Source organism: Nyctereutes procyonoides, unplaced genomic scaffold (genome assembly GCF_905146905.1).
Source record: "Nyctereutes procyonoides isolate TBG_1078 unplaced genomic scaffold, NYPRO_anot_genome, whole genome shotgun sequence".
NCBI lineage: Eukaryota > Metazoa > Chordata > Mammalia > Carnivora > Canidae > Nyctereutes > Nyctereutes procyonoides.
The window spans coordinates 34,884,040-34,901,218 of NW_026575134.1; the positions used below are offsets into that span (position 1 = coordinate 34,884,040).

General features: G+C 42.9%; 1 protein-coding gene across 3 annotated transcripts in view; it reads left to right on the top strand.

The window, feature by feature from the left end:
* Window positions 1–8,005: 8,005 nt before the first annotated feature.
* LOC129494345 (uncharacterized) overlaps window positions 8,006–17,179 on the top strand; it is a 173,032-nt gene continuing 163,858 nt past the window's right edge. The window contains exon 1 of one of the 3 annotated variants that reach the window (XM_055301204.1): window positions 8,006–8,091. The gene's annotated coding sequence lies outside the window, so the exon portion shown is untranslated. Of the gene's footprint in view, window positions 8,092–9,744; window positions 9,841–17,179 lie in introns of those variants that run through there. The other 2 variants (XM_055301203.1, XM_055301205.1) reach the window with 2 other exon arrangements.

Genomic DNA, 17,179 nt, shown 5'->3' on the forward strand with positions numbered 1-17,179 from the left:
GGGCAGTGGAATTTGTTGGCCAACCTAAGTCAATCAATGATCACCTCTGGAAATGTGGGCAGTGTCTGCATCCACGAGCTATAGGAAATACACAGGAAGACTGGATACTCAAATAAAAATCTGGGCACAGTCAGGAAGGTGAGAGCAGAGAATGGTTAGTGTGTAAATAATTTATATCCTTGGATTATTTAAAGATAGCCATGGGATGCCTGGGCGGCTCAGCTGGTTAAGCATCTGACTTTTAATTTCAGCTCAGGTCATGATCTCATGGCTATGGGATCAAGCCCTACGCTGAACCCCATGTCGGGCTGGGTGTGGATCCTGCTTAGGCTTCTCTCTCTTCCTTTTCCTCTGCCCCTCCCTTGATCTCTCTCTCTCTCTCTCTCTCTCTCTCTCTCTCTCCGTCTCAAAAAAAAACCCCATGTCTTTGGTTAAAAATGCTAGAATACCCAATGGCTGAAATGTAGGAGATTATTAGTCACACTTAGAATGAACTGTGAAGGCGGGCCATTCCAGTTGGTGTCATGGCTCGATAATGGCCCCAGAGATGTGGGCTTTTTCTGCTTTGTCATCTTCATGTTTCAGTAATGGTTACGACAGGCTGCTAGAGCTCCAGGTATTACCTTCTCAGATGTGACCCAAACAAGAAGGAAGCAGGAAGGATGGACACAAAAAGGCTGTCTTCCCAATGCATCTTGTCTTTTACTAATAGGAAAATCTTTCCCCACATGCCCTAACCATCTTTCTCTTTCATCTGACTGGCCTTAACTGGATCATGTGGCCATCTAGTTGCAAAGGAGGCTGGGAAAATAAATACCTGGAGTTTTCAGTTTCTGTGGTGGGAAGCTGGTGAGGAAGAAGTGGATTGAGAATGACCTTAGTAGTCATCCAATAATGTCTTGTTTGGGTAATTTTGTGCTAACGAAGTAGAGACCACGTCCTAAGATTCTGCTAGTGTCCATTACAGAGGATATTATCAGGATCTGACTGATGGTCTTTTTAGTAAAACTCAGACTCATAGGTAGTTAGTTTTTCATCCATATTACCTTCAAACACAAAATACTATGTAGCATTAGGTATTCAAGTGTTGACGTTGCTGAGAGGTTTATCAGAAGCAAATTTAGGCAGCAGCCTACTTCACATTGTCAACAGTAAAAGAACACCTCACACCTTATTAAAAATCAGATGTCTAAAGTAACCTTATAAAAATTGGAAATTCCAATATGGACTGTTAATTATTCTGAAATTTTTTGCTCTAGATGGCAAAAATATTTCTCTAATTAATTGCCTAATCTTCGCAGCTATAAGCTCAGTCTCAAAGTACGTTACAAATACCCTATCACTCAATAAATTGCAGCTAGTATCAGCAAAATATTTTTGGCTTATTGAGGACTAGAGCAATGAGGCCAAGAAAGTGACTCAATAGATTAGGGAAACGGTAGAGTGAAAGATGCTGAGAACAATCTGATTACACACACATACATCCATTATGTTTGCAGTTTCAAACCATTCCAACTTTGGACATTTTTTTTCCTCTGACTTTCTTTGAAAAATGACATGAACAGATTTTTCACTGCAGTTGGAAACAGACTCTGTGAGAAGAAAGAGGCCAATATTCGGGGAAACTGTGACAAATGAATCTGCTAGGAGGAAAGAAAAATTTAAAACATCCAGAGAGCTAAAGATCCAGGAGTAATTGCAGTTTGGCTGTGTAGGGCTGATGTAGACTTACATTTAGTACTGACTCACAACCAGCATTTCATGGTGCTTTAGCATTTATGAGGCATTTTTACATATACTGCCAATTGGCCCAGGCTCTAATAAATCTCCACTAGAGCATATTTGGTATGTACAATTACACAGGGATGTAATAGGTTTTATTTTTGGCACCCCAGCAATTTATTCCCCACCTTCCCTTTTCTGGCAGCTGATTCAGGCCTGGCCCATCATAGTATCCATTCACCTGAACAGTTCGAGGACCAATCAGAGTCTTCCCCTGGGATTTTGATGTACACCAATAAAGTTATCCACCTACCCCATCAGCACCCTCTGTTGCAAAGCTGGAAGAGTAAGACTGGAGCTGCAGAGGGGAGCAATGGAGATGGAAAGAGCTTAGCATCACTTCTGGATCCAGGATCAATCTTTGCCTGAAGCCAAAGCTTTTGGGATATCCTACTTAGGCGAACCAAAAAATTCTACTTCTGGCTTAGCTTGTTTGGCTTCAGTGTCTTGCATAAAGAGTCCTGACCCATACCACCATTTACACAAGCTACAGTCCGTCTGCAAATTCAGCTTGAATTGAGCATCTTTGATGAAGACTCTCCCAGGGACTGCCTCCTGCACATTACTCTTTGCAGGAGCCACACCACTCAACTGATTCCACCAAACAGCTGGCATGGTGTTGAATGCAATCACAATATTCTCTGATTTTTCAAATGTCTCTTCAGCTTTGTTGTAAAGTCTTATGGGAATGGATAACATATTGCCCAATAAATAAACAGAAATTCTGGAAGTTTTTTTTTTTTTAGAAGTTGTTTGGTTAGAAGCTACACATCTTTGGAGAAGTAATATAAGCAATAGTTGAGTTCCTAGGCTAGCTCACAAAAGCCTATTCTATGAAAATGTGTGTACAATGGCAGAGAATAGAGTTGTCATGCATAAAACTGCGGCTTGAAAAAAATGAGTTTGATTTGAGAAAAGAAGGAGGTAGAAATAGACTTTTCTGGATCATCTGGAGGAGTTTCAGAGTTGTGGTTTTTTTTTTTTTTTTTTTTTTTTTTAGTTTAGTTTTTAACAAAGTTACATGTCCATGTGGTCTGAAGAGTCAAATAGTTCAACAAGGCTTATCATAAAATCATAGCAGTTTCCAAACCACTCAGCCTCCTCAATTTCTTCTTTAGAGACAACTGCCTTTAAGTATCTTAGTTGTTTATTTGGGTACTTAACACATGTATCTAAGCCATTTCTTGGTTTTTCTCTTGTAGGCATTATCTACTGATTCTTAAGAATTTGGCTTTCATGATCATTTGCCCACCCTGGTGCACACCACTCATCTTCTCAATGCAATTCTATCTTAATTTTGGTCCAATCAATGTTTCATGGTCACATTATTTTGACTAGGTACATGCAGTTACATCTGAGCCATGCAGTATAAAAGAGTGCCAAGATTATTTTTTAATTTCTACCCCAATTTGATGTTTTCCCAGAAACAAGGATCATTTTGTTTGTTTCCTTAGGTTTTCACATCATTGTTAATTATTAATTTAGCCTCAAATTATCTCCCAGTTGGCTATATATGTTCTCAAGAAGTTCAAAAAAACAAAACATTGTTTTTCATAAATTCCTCTTTTTGGAGACATCACTCCTGGAGCCTTCTGACCTGCTGCATTCTGGAATGCTTTAATTGTGCCTATAGGACAGCTGCTATCCTACGACCTCCCTCCATCATTATCCTGGGGATCCTTCTGCCTTGCTCTTGAGTTAGATTTCTTGCTTCCTATATTTCAACTTTTTCTTGTTCCACTCCCTCATTTTGGTGGCATATCTTCTCCTCTAGTAGCTTTATTATTATTATTATTATTATTATTATTATTATTATTATTATTATTTTTGGTAAACATAACCTAAAATTTACCATTCTAACTATTTTGAAGAGTACAATTCAATGACACTATGCATATTCACATTATTGTGGAAGCATCTCCACCATCCAACTCCAGGACTCTTCCGATCTTACCAAGTGAAATTTTGTACCCATTAAAAACTCTTTGTTCTCACCTCACCACACACCCTGGTAACCAATCTTCTACCTTCTGTCCCCATGCATTTGACTGTTCCAGGTACCTCATATAACTGGAATCATATATTTTTGTCCTTAAGAAAGGGTATATGAAAGGTATATATTTTGAGAACATGCATATCTAAAAATATATTTATTTCTCACTTATTGATAATTTGGCTGGATATATAATTCTGTGTTGGATGTACTTTTCATGTTTAATTTTGAAAGTGCTGTTTGCATATGATATGCCAATTAGATCTCAGACACCTGGAGCCAGACTGTCTGGTTTCCATCCCAGCTTTTAACTATTTATTACCTATGTCATTTGGGCAACTTTGTACTCTGCTACTGTGTATCTCAGATTTCTCACCTATAAAATGAGGATAAGAATAACACCAATTTCATAAGGTTGTTGTAAGGATGATTGTAAAACACTTACTATAGTACAATAGAGTTAAAGTCTCATCTAAAATATTAGCTACTATTGCCTTTCAACTTCTAGTGCTGTTTTGATTCTTTTTCTTTTTCTTTTTTTTTTTTTTAGCTGTTTTGATTCTTGATCCATTCTAGGTCACTCATTTTTTTTTTCCTTTGGAAGTGGTTAAAATCTATTTGAACTAATATTCTGAATTTGTATAGATTTATTTTATTTTATTTTATTTATTTATTTATTCATTTATTCATTCATTCATTCATTCATCCATGAGAGACACACATAGAGAGAGACAGAAACACAGGCAGAAGGAGAAGCAGGCTCCATGCAGGGAGCCTGATGCAGGACCGATACTGAGACTCCAGGATCACACCCTGGGCCAAAGGCAGTGCCAAACCGCTGAGCCTACAGGGTTGCCCTGTATAGGTTTATTTTAAACCATTTTTCTGAAAGCCTAAGAGGCTTTCTTCTTCTTCTTTTTTTTTTTAATAAGGAAAGTTTCTTTTGCTAAAATTTATTCATGAGAGACACAGAGATAGAGGCAGAGACATAGGCAGAGGGAGAAGCAGGCTCCCTGTGGGGAGCCTGATGTGGGACTCAATCCCAGGACCCCAGGATCACGACCTGAGCCAAAGGCAGGAACTCAACCACTGAGCCACCCAGGTGTCCCACTCAAGAGGTTTTCAATCAGGAACTAATGGCCTTCAATGTGGGAAAATCCAATTGATTAATCAATTAATTATTTAATGATAGCCTCCCTTCTATTTTTTTTTTTTTTGGTCCTCTCTTCCTGGAATACCTATCATTTCATTGATCTTTATTTTCACCTATATCTTTTATGCCTTATATTTTCATATATATAAGGCTGAAGAGCTCTGCCTGTGTTATTTCCTTTTTAAAAACCAACCAAACCAGACTATTCTTGTTTCATGGATTCATATCTTCTTTTATCTCTCTGAGAATCCTAATTTTTAAAAAATGTTTTTTTCTTCTTTTTCATAGTCTTTGTTTCTTTCTGCTTGCTCCTACCGCATCTTTAACATTAGAATCTTACTTCTAACACCTGGTGATTCTTGGTATCTGCCAAGTGGGCAGAAAAATGCTGATTAGAAGCTCTGTATGTGTGGATGGGGTTTGCCAACTATGGGCTTCACCACAAGGCAGTTTTATTGGATCTGATCAGGAGCCCTTCATGTCACAGAAAAGAATCTTGCAATTTCCTCGCTGGAGAATGTATATCAGGCTTCCAGCCTGCTGGGGAAGAGGGCTTGGGCAGTATTTATTTATTTATTTTTAAATTTATTTTTAATTGGAGTTCAATTTGCCAACATATAGCATAACACCCAGTGCTCATCCCGCCAAGTTCCCCCCTCAGTGCCCGTCACCCAGTCATGCCAACCCCCCACCCACCTCCCCTACCACTACCCCTTGTTCATTTCCCAGAGTTAGGTGTCTCTCATGTCTTGTCATTGGGCAGTATTTAAACTTTCATTGAATTTTCTTGTTTTTAATGCACTTACCCTCTCAAGAGAACAAACCTTCAGTGTTTTGCTGCCATGGGGGGCAGTCACCCAGCTGTAATGACTTGGAGAGGAGATCTAATGGATTCTTCAATAGCTTTCAGACTAAAACTCTGTTTTCTGCTGTGTCCCAGTTCTGCTGTTCAAATTGGGATTCTTTTCAGTGTTCACTATCACCTGCTTAGGAGTTTGATTCTGTGGGTCTTCTGTCCATTACCACTCGACTTTTTTTTTTTTTTAATAACCAGAAAGGAGCAATTGTTCATGTTTTTCTTTTCACTTTACCCACCATGAACATCTTCCCAGGTCAATAAATATTCTCTGAACTATGTTAATAGTTGTCTTGTATTCCTTCATATAAATATACTATAATTTACTTAACCAACTCTCTACTGCTGGACAATTTAGGGTTATTTTCAAATTCTTTATATTGTAAGCAAGAACGTGTTGGACATTTTTGTTGCAAAAATTGTTTATATCTTTAATTATTTCCTCAAATTCAGTTACTGCTCCTTCTGGCAGTACCACTTTTGATAGGTCATTAATTCCATTGGGATGCTTTTTGAAACAAATTTTCTGCAAACAAATGTGTTTGGGATTGGTGACATTTTGTGTGGGTCCGTAGTTTAAAACACTCCGCAGATGATTTTGTTGTACAGTTCAATTTGGAAACCACCATGATCACAGACTCAGCTTCCATTTTCCCCAGGAAAGCCCTGCTGATTGAGGCTGGAGTGAAGCAATAGAAGAAAACCCAGCAGGTGTCTTAGTCCATTTGGGCTTGCTATGACACAATACCATAGACTCAGTGGCTTATAACAACAGAGATTTCTAACAGTTATGGAGACTAGGATATCCGGGCACTGACAGATTGGGTGTCTGGGGAGAGCCCATTTCTGGGTTCAGACAGCCATCCACTAGCTGTGTCTTACATGGCAGGAGGGTAAAGAAGCTTTCCCAAGCCTCTTATGGAGTCACTAATCCCTATAGGTTCTGCTTTATGACCTAATGATCTCCCAAAGGCCCCACCTCCAAATACCATCACACTGAGGATGAGGTCTCAACATGAAGTTTGGGGGATGCAAACATTCAGTCAATTAGCAGCAGGGCAGGTATAGGTTTGGCCCGGAATGACAAATTGCTCAACATTAGTAGAAGGCACTCAGCAAAATCCACCTACTTTTTTTTTTTTTTAAATAATTGGTATGTGCTCAGAGCCCCATACAGTAGGAAGTAGTACTTTTAGCATAATTTTCTTTAAAAAAATTCATGAAATAAAGCACAGTTTGTTTGGAAGCCAAATTTTGTAGCCTACACTTAGAAAAAAAAAGAAGAAGAAGAATGTTTAACGCTGTTGAGAGTTTTGAGGGAGGGCTCCAGATGGAAAAACAAGTACCATTTCAGCAGTGTCAAATAAAGGGCCAAGTCTAGTAATTTTCAAACCATACCGAGCAGAAACCTCACAAGGCAAGCTTGTGAAAATGCAGATTTCTGGGCCTCATCATTCTTAATCTAGTTTATCAGCTAGAGTGTAGGCCCTAAATCCTGAATCTATACCAAGGATCCCTGGATATCTGATGTAGGGGGTCCTTGGACCACGATTTGAGAAACTGGCTTTAGACAATGTTTTGCCAGAAATTACTAGAGCTGCTTGAATCTGGAAACATCCTAGAATTCCCTCTGTTAGCCATCCCAGGGTCTTGGGGTCGGGCTGAGAACACTTTTCCCCATCAAACAGGGCTCCAAGCCCAGAAGAAAGCGCAGGGCTGGCCCAGTTTGGAGTGGTTTCCATGAAGTCGAGCGTGCAGGCAAACATTTGGGATGGAGAGGCCCTCTCCCCGGCTGGTCTGGGCCGCTGTCTGCTGAAAATTCACACAAGGCTGTCGGAATGGAAGCTATAGAGCCTCATAAAAGGGTTTTTTAAAACAGCAATTAGAGAAAAGGAAAACAAAAACAAGTGGGTTTGCTCTTTGGCACAAGGAAGCAGTGGCCGCTCAAAATTTGGAAACTTGGTTTTTTTTTTTTTTTTGTGGGGGGGTCCCTGTTCTCTGCTCCTTAATTCTATGCAACTTAATGCTCCTGTTTCTTCCAGGCCCACGGTCTCTACTTTGAAAGCTCCGGAGTCCGACTAAAGCACCGCCGCCCAAACCTCCTACCTCAGGGGCAGCCAACGCCCCCACCCCCCAGGCTGGGCCGGGAGCGGGGTTCAGGGCCGGGGCTCAGGTTGCAGGCGCGCTCGAGAGGGGGCGCGGTCTCCGCCGCTGGGTCCGCCCTGCGGGGCAGAGGTCGCGGGGGGCGAGGCTCCCGGCCCGCTGCTGCCCCGGGTCGCGAGACGCGCGCGCCCCCCGCCGCCGACGGTAAGCCCCCCGCGACCCGCGCAGGTCCTGGAAGCTCTGGAGCCCCGGCCGCTGGCGCGCGGACACACTCCGGGGGTCGGGGCGGGGCGCAGAGGCGCGGGGTCCCCGGCCTCGCCTTGGGGCTCCCCAGCCGCACTCTGTGCCCTTGCACCCGCCGCTCCCCTTGACGGGTACACCTGCGTGCCGGCGGGGACCCCGCCCAGCTCGAGATCCCTTCCAGAAAACGCCCCAGAGAGGGGAGCTTTGGGCCAAGCGAGGCCTGTTGGGTCCAGAACGCGCGCCTCCCGTTAGAAGAGCCCCGGGGAGCCCCCCATCCCCCGAGGATCCCCAAGAAGCTCCCTCCGCAGAGACCGAGAAGGGCGTGCGCAGACCCTGCAGGAGCCGACCCCCTCGCTGCACCAGGCGTTGCGGAGGGCTCTGCACTTTTCAGCTCTACTGTAGCTCCGAGAGGGTGTAGGTGGTGGTGACGCTGGAAATGGGATAGGAGCCGCAGTTAAAAACACATCTGTCTATTGACATCGGAGACCAGAAAATTGCCCGGTTGTGCACAATGTATTCTTTTCTTCCCAGTTTTAACAACAACAACAACAACAAAAAAGGAATATTGGAAAACAACCGCCACCCCTTCCTATACTCCCACGGCCTTAATCCATGTGCACACGTGTTGTTGTTGTTAACATAGTTGCAATTAGAGGTACATGGCATTCTGATTTCAAATTCTGGGGCAAGGGAGGTAAATTACAGCCGGACAGAACGGATGTCTTCATTAGTTCTAGGAGAAAGATCTTTCAGTGCCTGAGCTGAAAGTTAAAGATTGTATCATGCTTTCAACCTATATTACAAAAGTTTAAAGGATAAAGGACATGAAAGGCTCTTTAAAAAGATCCTTTTGAGACATATAAATGTACATATATATTCGCATACATTCCTTTTGCATCTTCGTTTCAAAGCCAAGGACAAATTTCTTTCCAACATAGCACTTTGATCTTTATGCTCTTAAGGAAATAATTTTACCATGTACTAGGATTTTGAGAGCACTGGTTTTCCATCAGATATTTTTCAAACCCCTAATCACCATTTAATCAGAGGCCTCAGGGTCTTGCACCTCTGTTCTTTCTGGAATGCTTTTCCCTTGCCTTTGCTTTGCTAGCTCCTCCTTATTTAGATCTTAGCTCATATTCATTTCTCAGCCCACCCCCATGCAATGATATTTTATTTTCTTCCAAGCACGCACCACCATCTGAAGTTATTAATTTGGTAATTGCTGCACCCCCAGCCCCCACCGCAACAACAATGTAGGAGACTTTGCTGTCTTACTTGCTGTTATATTCTAGAACCGTACCTCCCACTCCCAGTATCTGCCAGGACTGGGGTTTCATAAATAAATTTACTAAAAAAACCCCAATCTTTGCAATATAGGATAGCCTTGAAAGCACTTGCCGATTGTGACCGTGGAGAAAACATCTTTAGTCTCCTGTCCCCTACTCCCTTGCTTTTTTCCCTTGGTGGCTTGGGTGCAGCTGCTCCCAGATCTGCTGGCCCTACTTAGGGCCCCACCCACAGTGACCCAGGCCAGCCCCAGGAAGTAGGCCCTGGAGGCAGCTGGGGCCTCAGGCAGTTTTTTTGGGGCCGGATTTTGGACTAGAAAGTGGCGGGGATTCTCCCCCAGAGGCCTGGGACTGCTGGCCCTGCAAACCCCCTGACCCTTTAGCACTTCTCAGCGCTTGGCTGCGTGCACGAGGCTGCAAGGTTCGTGGTGGGAGCTGCTTGTGAAAAACGCTCTGTTATTGTTGGCCTCCAGGCACAGGGAATAATTAGGGGAGTGACATGCGCTAAAGTGGAGGTCTTTCCCTGTGGGCTGGGCCACGGGACTGCAACTGGCCTGCTTGCTGGCAGAGGCTGTGGATTCCTGCGGAGTCCTACGTGGTTCACTTCTCAGAGGAAGCCTGGATGAGGAAGAGGCTGGGAGTGGGGGCAGAAAGTTTGGAATTTCCCGTGGTTCCTTGGGGATTGATTGTTGTCGAGAACCACCCTGGCCAACAGCAAGGTGAGGTGGCCGGGCCTGCCCGCCTTTCCTCAAGGCCACACACAGCTCCCAGGGGCTCACTGGTGCCTGGCCCAGGGCCTGCCTCTCAGATGCGCAGAGCTGGAGTCCAGCCGTGGGGGGAACCGGTGTTCTGGGAGCTGTCAGGTGCCAGAGAGGAGAAGCTTTCCATTGAGCTGTGTAGTTTCCCTGGAGGTGCCTGGCACCTGGGTGGGTGTGACGTCAGGGTCCATTCAAGTGGGAAGTGTGAGGATGCCCTTAACACTGTGTTTCGGGCCTGGGTGTGTGTCGGAGAACGGAGACTCCGGAGGCCCACTGCCTGGGTTCAAATCCCGGCAGCTCCATTTGCAAACTGTGAGCATGCTCTTGCCTAGTACCCCGTGCACCTGTAGGGCGCAGGTGGTACCTCCGTGGGGTTTGTTGGGAGGGTGAGATGTGGGCATTGTGGAAAGCACTCAGGACAGGACCTGGCTTATAGTAATAGGGTAAGTGCTAAACAAAACTGAAAAAGAAAGTATGGAAAAGGTAACAGTTCCTCCTGGGGGAGGACAGGGAAGGGGCACACTGGGGATTTCAACAGTTACTGTCATTTTTCTTAAACTGGTTGGGAACATGGGTTTCGTTATACTGTTCTTCTTTATGCTTTACACATATAAATGTTTTAATAACAGTTCAGTATGTAATAAAACATTAAAACTGAACACTTAAGGACGCCTGGGTGGCCCGGTGGGTTAAGTGTCTTCCTTCAGCGTAGGTTGTGATCCCATGGTGCTGGGATCGAGCCCTGCATCGGGCTACCTGCTCAGGGGAGAGCTTGCTTCTCCCTCTCCCTCTGCCCTTGTGCTCTCTCACTCTGTCAAATAAAGCAATAAAATATTTTTAAAAAGTAAATATTGGGCAGCCTGGGTGGCTCAGCAGTTTAGCGCCGCCTTTAGCCCAGGGCGTAGTCCAGGAGACCTGAGATGGAGTCCTGCATCGGGCTCCCTGCATGGAGCCTGCTTCTCCCTCTGCCTGTGTCTCTGCCTCTCTCTCTGTCTCTGTGTCTCTCATTAATAAATAAATAAAATCTTTTAAAAAAAGAAGTAAATATAACCACACACTTCAGTCTCCTGTACTTCATTTTAACACACTGAAGACTATTGAGGTATTATTCATTTGCGAGGCCTATCTTGTTCCTGTACAAACTTATGAGGGAAAACTGTTACTATTTCCAGCTTACAGATGCATAAAGTGACTCTGAATAAGTTGCTTAAGGTCTGCTTTGTCAAACAGGAGAGGCAGAATTTAAATCAGCGCCTGGGTTCTTAATTGTGTATGGCTTTCTTAATGTGTCACAGATACAACAGGTTGTATCTGAACTTGAAAAAAAATGGAACTCATTGCACACTATGACTTAGCTTGTGAATTGGGATTTTCTGAATCGTGAAACCAATCAAAACACAGAAATAAGCTGAAAATGGAAATGGCTGAGTGCAAATCACCACTCCTAACCCTCTACTTCAGAGTTTGTTTTCATTGAAACAGCCTCCTTGGGATGCCTGTGTCTCTGCCTCTCTTTGTGTCTCTCATGAATAAATAAATAAAATCTTAAAAAAAAAAAAGAGAGAGAGAAAGAAACAGCCTCCTCTTCTAACTGGTCTATTAATAATAAAAAATGTAAATTTTAATTTTAAATAAAATGAGATGCCACTTATACGTGCTTTACTCTGTATATAGAACATATAAACAATCTTCCTATAAAATATATGTTGGGATTCCATTAGAAAAAAGGTCTGTGATGCAAGAAAGAAAAAAAAATATTGACTATCACTGGCTTAAGGATATAACTGAGGTTTAGGAATTTGATGGTGTGTGTTAAATGTTATTCAACAGACTTATTAAATGCTTTTATGTATAAAGCATTGGGTTAAACATTTGGGGAAACTAAGAGATGATAGCACAGTTTTATAATCAAACTTGTTTGTAGTCCTTCAATTATGTAATGCATTAGTATACAGTGGACTTTTGAACTATACAGGTTTAAACTGAGTGGGTTCACTTAAATGTGGATTTTTTGGGTAAACACAGTACTGTAAATGTATTTTCTTTTCCTTATGATTTCTTTTGAAGCTTTATTTATTTGAGTGAGAGAGAGAGTGTTGAGCATGTGCGCTCGCAAGCCCATGGTGGGGAGGGGCAGAGGGAGAGAGAACCCCAAGGAGACTCTGCGCTGAGCGTGGAGCCTGGCCTGGGGTTTGATCCCACAACCCTGAGGTCACAGCCTGGGCCGAAACCAAGAGGCGGAGGCTCAGCCGACTGCGCCACCCAGGCACGTCCCCCGCCCCATGATTTTCTTAACATTTTCTCTAGCTTGTTTTAATGTAGGAATGCAGTATATAATACATATAACATATGAAATATGTGTTCATAGACTATATGAACCGTAAGCCAACAGTGTTAGGCCAACGGTGTTAGGCTTAGGTGGATTTTCAACTCTGCAGGGATCCGTATCCCCACCCCCTGTGTGGTTTAAGGGTCAACTGTACTATGGACTGTTTTGAAACTTCTGACACTTAACCAAGCTGAGTGTACAATGGACTATGAAATTCCTACTGTCAGAGTCTTTGGTAGAATTCAAACAAAAGATTAATGATTTCACAAAGTCCCAGCATTTGAGCTGGACTTCAAAGATGGATAAAGACAAGGAGATGGGTGCCTGGGTGGCTCAGTCGGTTGAGCGTAAGACTCTTGGTTTCAGTTCAGGTCCTGATCTCACAGTATTTGTCCTTATGTGGCTAGCTTACTTCACTTAGAAGAAATTCTTTGAGGTTCATCCATGTTGTGGCAGGGGTCAGAATTTCCTTTTTTAAGGCTGAATAATATGCCATTGTATGGACAGATAACCCACACTTGTTTATCTATTTATGTGGGTATGGACCTTGGTGTTGTTTCTACCTCTCTGTGATCTTGATTAACTTCTTTAAGCAGTTCCTGCGTGGAACTTCCCTCCACACAAGTTGGAGATGCTTTTTGAGTTTTTTTTTAATTAGGTTTGAATTGTTAGTAGAAAATCACAAACCATATCACTAAATCAAGATGTGAAATTGAGCTCATTCATCTTTAGAGAAAAAATACTTTTTAATCCAGATTTCAAGTGGATTTGGATAGCACCATTCTTTTTTTTTTTTTAAAGATTTTATTTATTCATTTGAGAGATAGAGTGAGAGCAAGAGAGAGAGAGAAGGAGAGAGCAAGCACGGAGGGAGAAGTAGGCTCCCCATTGAGGAGGAAACCCAGTGTGGGGCTCAATCCCAAGATCCTGAGATTATGACCTGAGCCAAAGGCAATGCTTAACAGACTGAGCCACCCAGGTGCCTCTGGGTAGCACCAGTTCTGTACTTGATTGGGGGGCGCGGGGGCACTTGGTCCTAGGAGTTCACCAAGGATGGATGAGGGCCAACTCAGCAGTTAGCAGTTCAGTGTTGGGGCCTGCTGTGCTTTCCTACATCTTTGTAAAGCCTCAAACTTTGGGGTGGAGGGGTAGAAAAGTGAGGAGGTTGGTTGGAGATCCAGGCCTAGACACCATGGAAAAGAACTGGACTGTTTCCCAGGAACATGCTGCTTTGGGGGCTGCTGTTGTTCTTAGTTTTGAATAGGAGAAACATTGGCAGAGGACTTCGGTGGAATGGGGCTACAGGGAAACCACCAGAGTCCAAAGCTCAGGCCAGCTTCCCACACCACTCTTTTCTCCTTCCTTGAAGACCTTGGTTTAGAGAAAACAAAATAGGTTTTCTGTTTTTGTTTTTAGATTTTATTTATTTGAGAGAGATAGAGAAAGAGAAAGCACAAGCGAGGAATGGGGAGACGGCGAAACAGACTCCTTGCTGAACAGGGAACCAGACTTGGGGCTCATCCCAGCACCCTGAGACCATGACCTGAACCAAAAGCAGACGCTTAACTGACAGCCATACAGGAGCCCCAGAGAAAACAAAATAGTTTTGACAGAGTTACTAGGTTGGAATAATTTCAGGTCTAGTTTAATGCATTTCTCCTCCTTTGCCAGCCTTGCAGGCAATCGGTTTTTATCTTTGGAATTTACTCTTTCCCTAGTTGTGTGCCACGGTGCCCAGGGGTGCTGCAGTAAACACGCAGGGGTACCGTGGGATATATTACATTTTTAAGGGAAATGGAACTATACTTGACATTTGTGGGATGCTCAAGAGCTGCTAGCTGGAGGTGCTCATAGTTTCAACATTAGGTCGTGCTACATTCCTTCCAGTGGTGTCATATCTTTGCGAAGCTGGGTTTTTGGTGCTTGCTGTGATAAAAACTGAGTACCTAATGAAAATCAGTGTGGAGTAGGAGATGAGAGCAGCAGTGTCCAATCTGATTCCCAGGTTTAAGAAGTTGTAAAGTGCCCGATAGGTGTATACAGTCCGTTAATAAGTAATTATACCGTTTAAGAATGAAATAAAAAAATATATTTTTTCGATTTATGTGTATTTTTCTTTCCAATGACCACACAATTGTTAGGACATAAATACTTCATACGTTGTTTGGACTTTAACACTTAATAAATGGAGCTGTTAAGTGTTTCTTTCATCCAAGGGTGCCATTAAAAATTACTGAGACACTAAAGGCACCGTCTATCAAGAGAATTTGGGATTCTTTGCTTTAATTTATCAGAAAATTCCTGAAATACTTACTTTTAAATATATCAAATATGGAGCTGACGGTGAGGTCACAAGAGAAATAAAATAAACATGTTGCTTTGAGATTTTTTAAAGCAAATGGCTTTATTTTTCTGATTGTAAAATTTAATAGGTATGGTTTATTTTAATTTTTTTTTTATTCATGATAGTCACACACACAGAGAGAGAGGCAGAGACACAGGCAGAGGGAGAAGCAGGCTCCATGCACCGGGAGCCCGACGTGGGATTCGATCCCGGGTCTCCAGGATCACGCCCTGGGCCAAAGGCAGGCGCTAAACCGCTGTGCCACCCAGGGATCCCCGGTATGGTTTATTTTTAAAAAATCCAGAAAGGTACAAAATAGAAAACAAAGCTTCATATTTCCCCTCTCTGTTCTTTCCCCTTCCCAGAGGTTATAGCTGTTAACATTTTGGTGGATATACTTCCAGACTCTTCTCTCACGTTTATTTAAAGATTAGATGTTATGCAAAAATTGGATCATATATATTCTATTTTGCTTCTTCCTTTTCAAGGTTCACTGTATCACAGCTATCTTTCCACGTCAACATAAATAGATTTGGAATCACACATCATGAATATACATTTACTTTACACAGATTTACAAATAGACTTCCAAGGGGAAAAAGCCTCTCAGTTCTCAAACCTGATTAACTGGAAGAGGATTCCACTGTTAGGGTAGCTCAACCGTGCCCCCTCGTGGCCCGATACAATATTTAACATTTTTCTTCCAAGATTTGCGGGAAGGCTTTGTAGTCTGATGGAAGATAAAAAGGTGAATGAAAAAAGACCTGTTTTAGAAACTCACAGTCCACAAGAGGAGATGAAATGTATAATGAAATAACTATGGGAGGAAAGAAAAAGTAATTAGGTACATCATAAGAGAGCTACAGTTAACAATCCCATAGGAGCAAGGGGTTAGTCCGTCTGTGAAGATTAAAGACTTCATGGCACAAGCAGTAACTACCATAATAACAGAAAACATTAAATGAGTGCTCTTAAGCCAGGCACCACTCTTTGCACTTTTTAGAGCAAAGATGGAACTTCTCTCTTGTAGGCTTTACCCCTGGGAAGGATTTCGACACAGAGGGGTCACGAGGAGATGGAATAAAGGATAGTACCCTAGGTGGGGGAGCTGCAGGAGCAAATGCAGGAGAGTCTGTGCAGAGAGGACCGGGCCTTGCAGATTGCTTGCAATGAAGTGAGAAAGGACATTAGAAAGAGGCAAGTGCCTCGAATCCCAGGCTAAGGAATGTGACCTTAGTTCTGCTGACAGGCAGCGGTGACCAATGATTCAAGTTGTTTGGTCAGGGGAGCAATTTTATTGGAGCTGGACTTACGGAAGATTAAGTTTCAGCAGGGCGAAGGATGAGAGGCCCATGGTGGAGGGGCCAGCCAAGAGGCTACTGCACCAGTCCAAGCAAGAATATAATGCCGCCTGGAAGAGGTGCAGCAGAAAATGGAAAGGAGACATGAATCAGAGCTTGGTTAGGAAGGCAGCAATGACGAGATCTCTGTCTTGAATTTCACAGTTTTATCACTGGTGTGAAACCACAGTCACATTTGGTGAACTTCGAATGGAGCTCTTCATACCCGATGGTTCATACCATTTAGTTTGATGCAAACTAAATAGATTGATTTGCCAGGGTTCACAGGCTGATCTCTTCCTCTTCCTCCAAGAAACTAGTTATTTTAGAGACACCAGCCAGAGCACATTTGGTATTCAGCCTCTCATTTGGTAATTTTGACGGGACTCAGGTCCTCTGGCAGAGCATACTATTCCTAGCCATTTGCTACATTTGTGATGGTGGCATGGTATTTAGAGGATGGTGATACAATCCGTTTCATTTTTTCCAGTGACTATAAAAGCAGAGGCAATTTGCTGAGCCTGAGCAAACAGGGTTTGGATTAGGTCCGAGGGGCTGATTCTAAGGATGGGAGATACCTGGAGATTACCGGAATTGCACGATCAAGGGAGGCTGCGGCTCACTATTTTGTGGTCACTTAAACAGACGAGACAGTTAAGTTAGATGACGGGAGTTTAGTTTGCCTTCCGAAATAATCAATTTTATTTTATTTATAAATGGTTACCAAAGAAATCCTGCCTTTAACATTATAAGCACCCAGTGCAGTGATTCTCAAAGCAGGGTCACCAGTTCATTGGTGAGTGCAGGATCCTCTGGATGGGCTCAAGCCTAACCCATAAATGTACAGGGTGTTATTTTATAATAAAAAGTAAGGCACATCAGCTCACTTTTATCTCTAATAAAGCTAATAATAAATGATTCAAATATCTTCCTCCCACTTCTTGGTTATCACAGGCTTTCCCCTGCCTGTGTGGGAGTGTCCCTACATA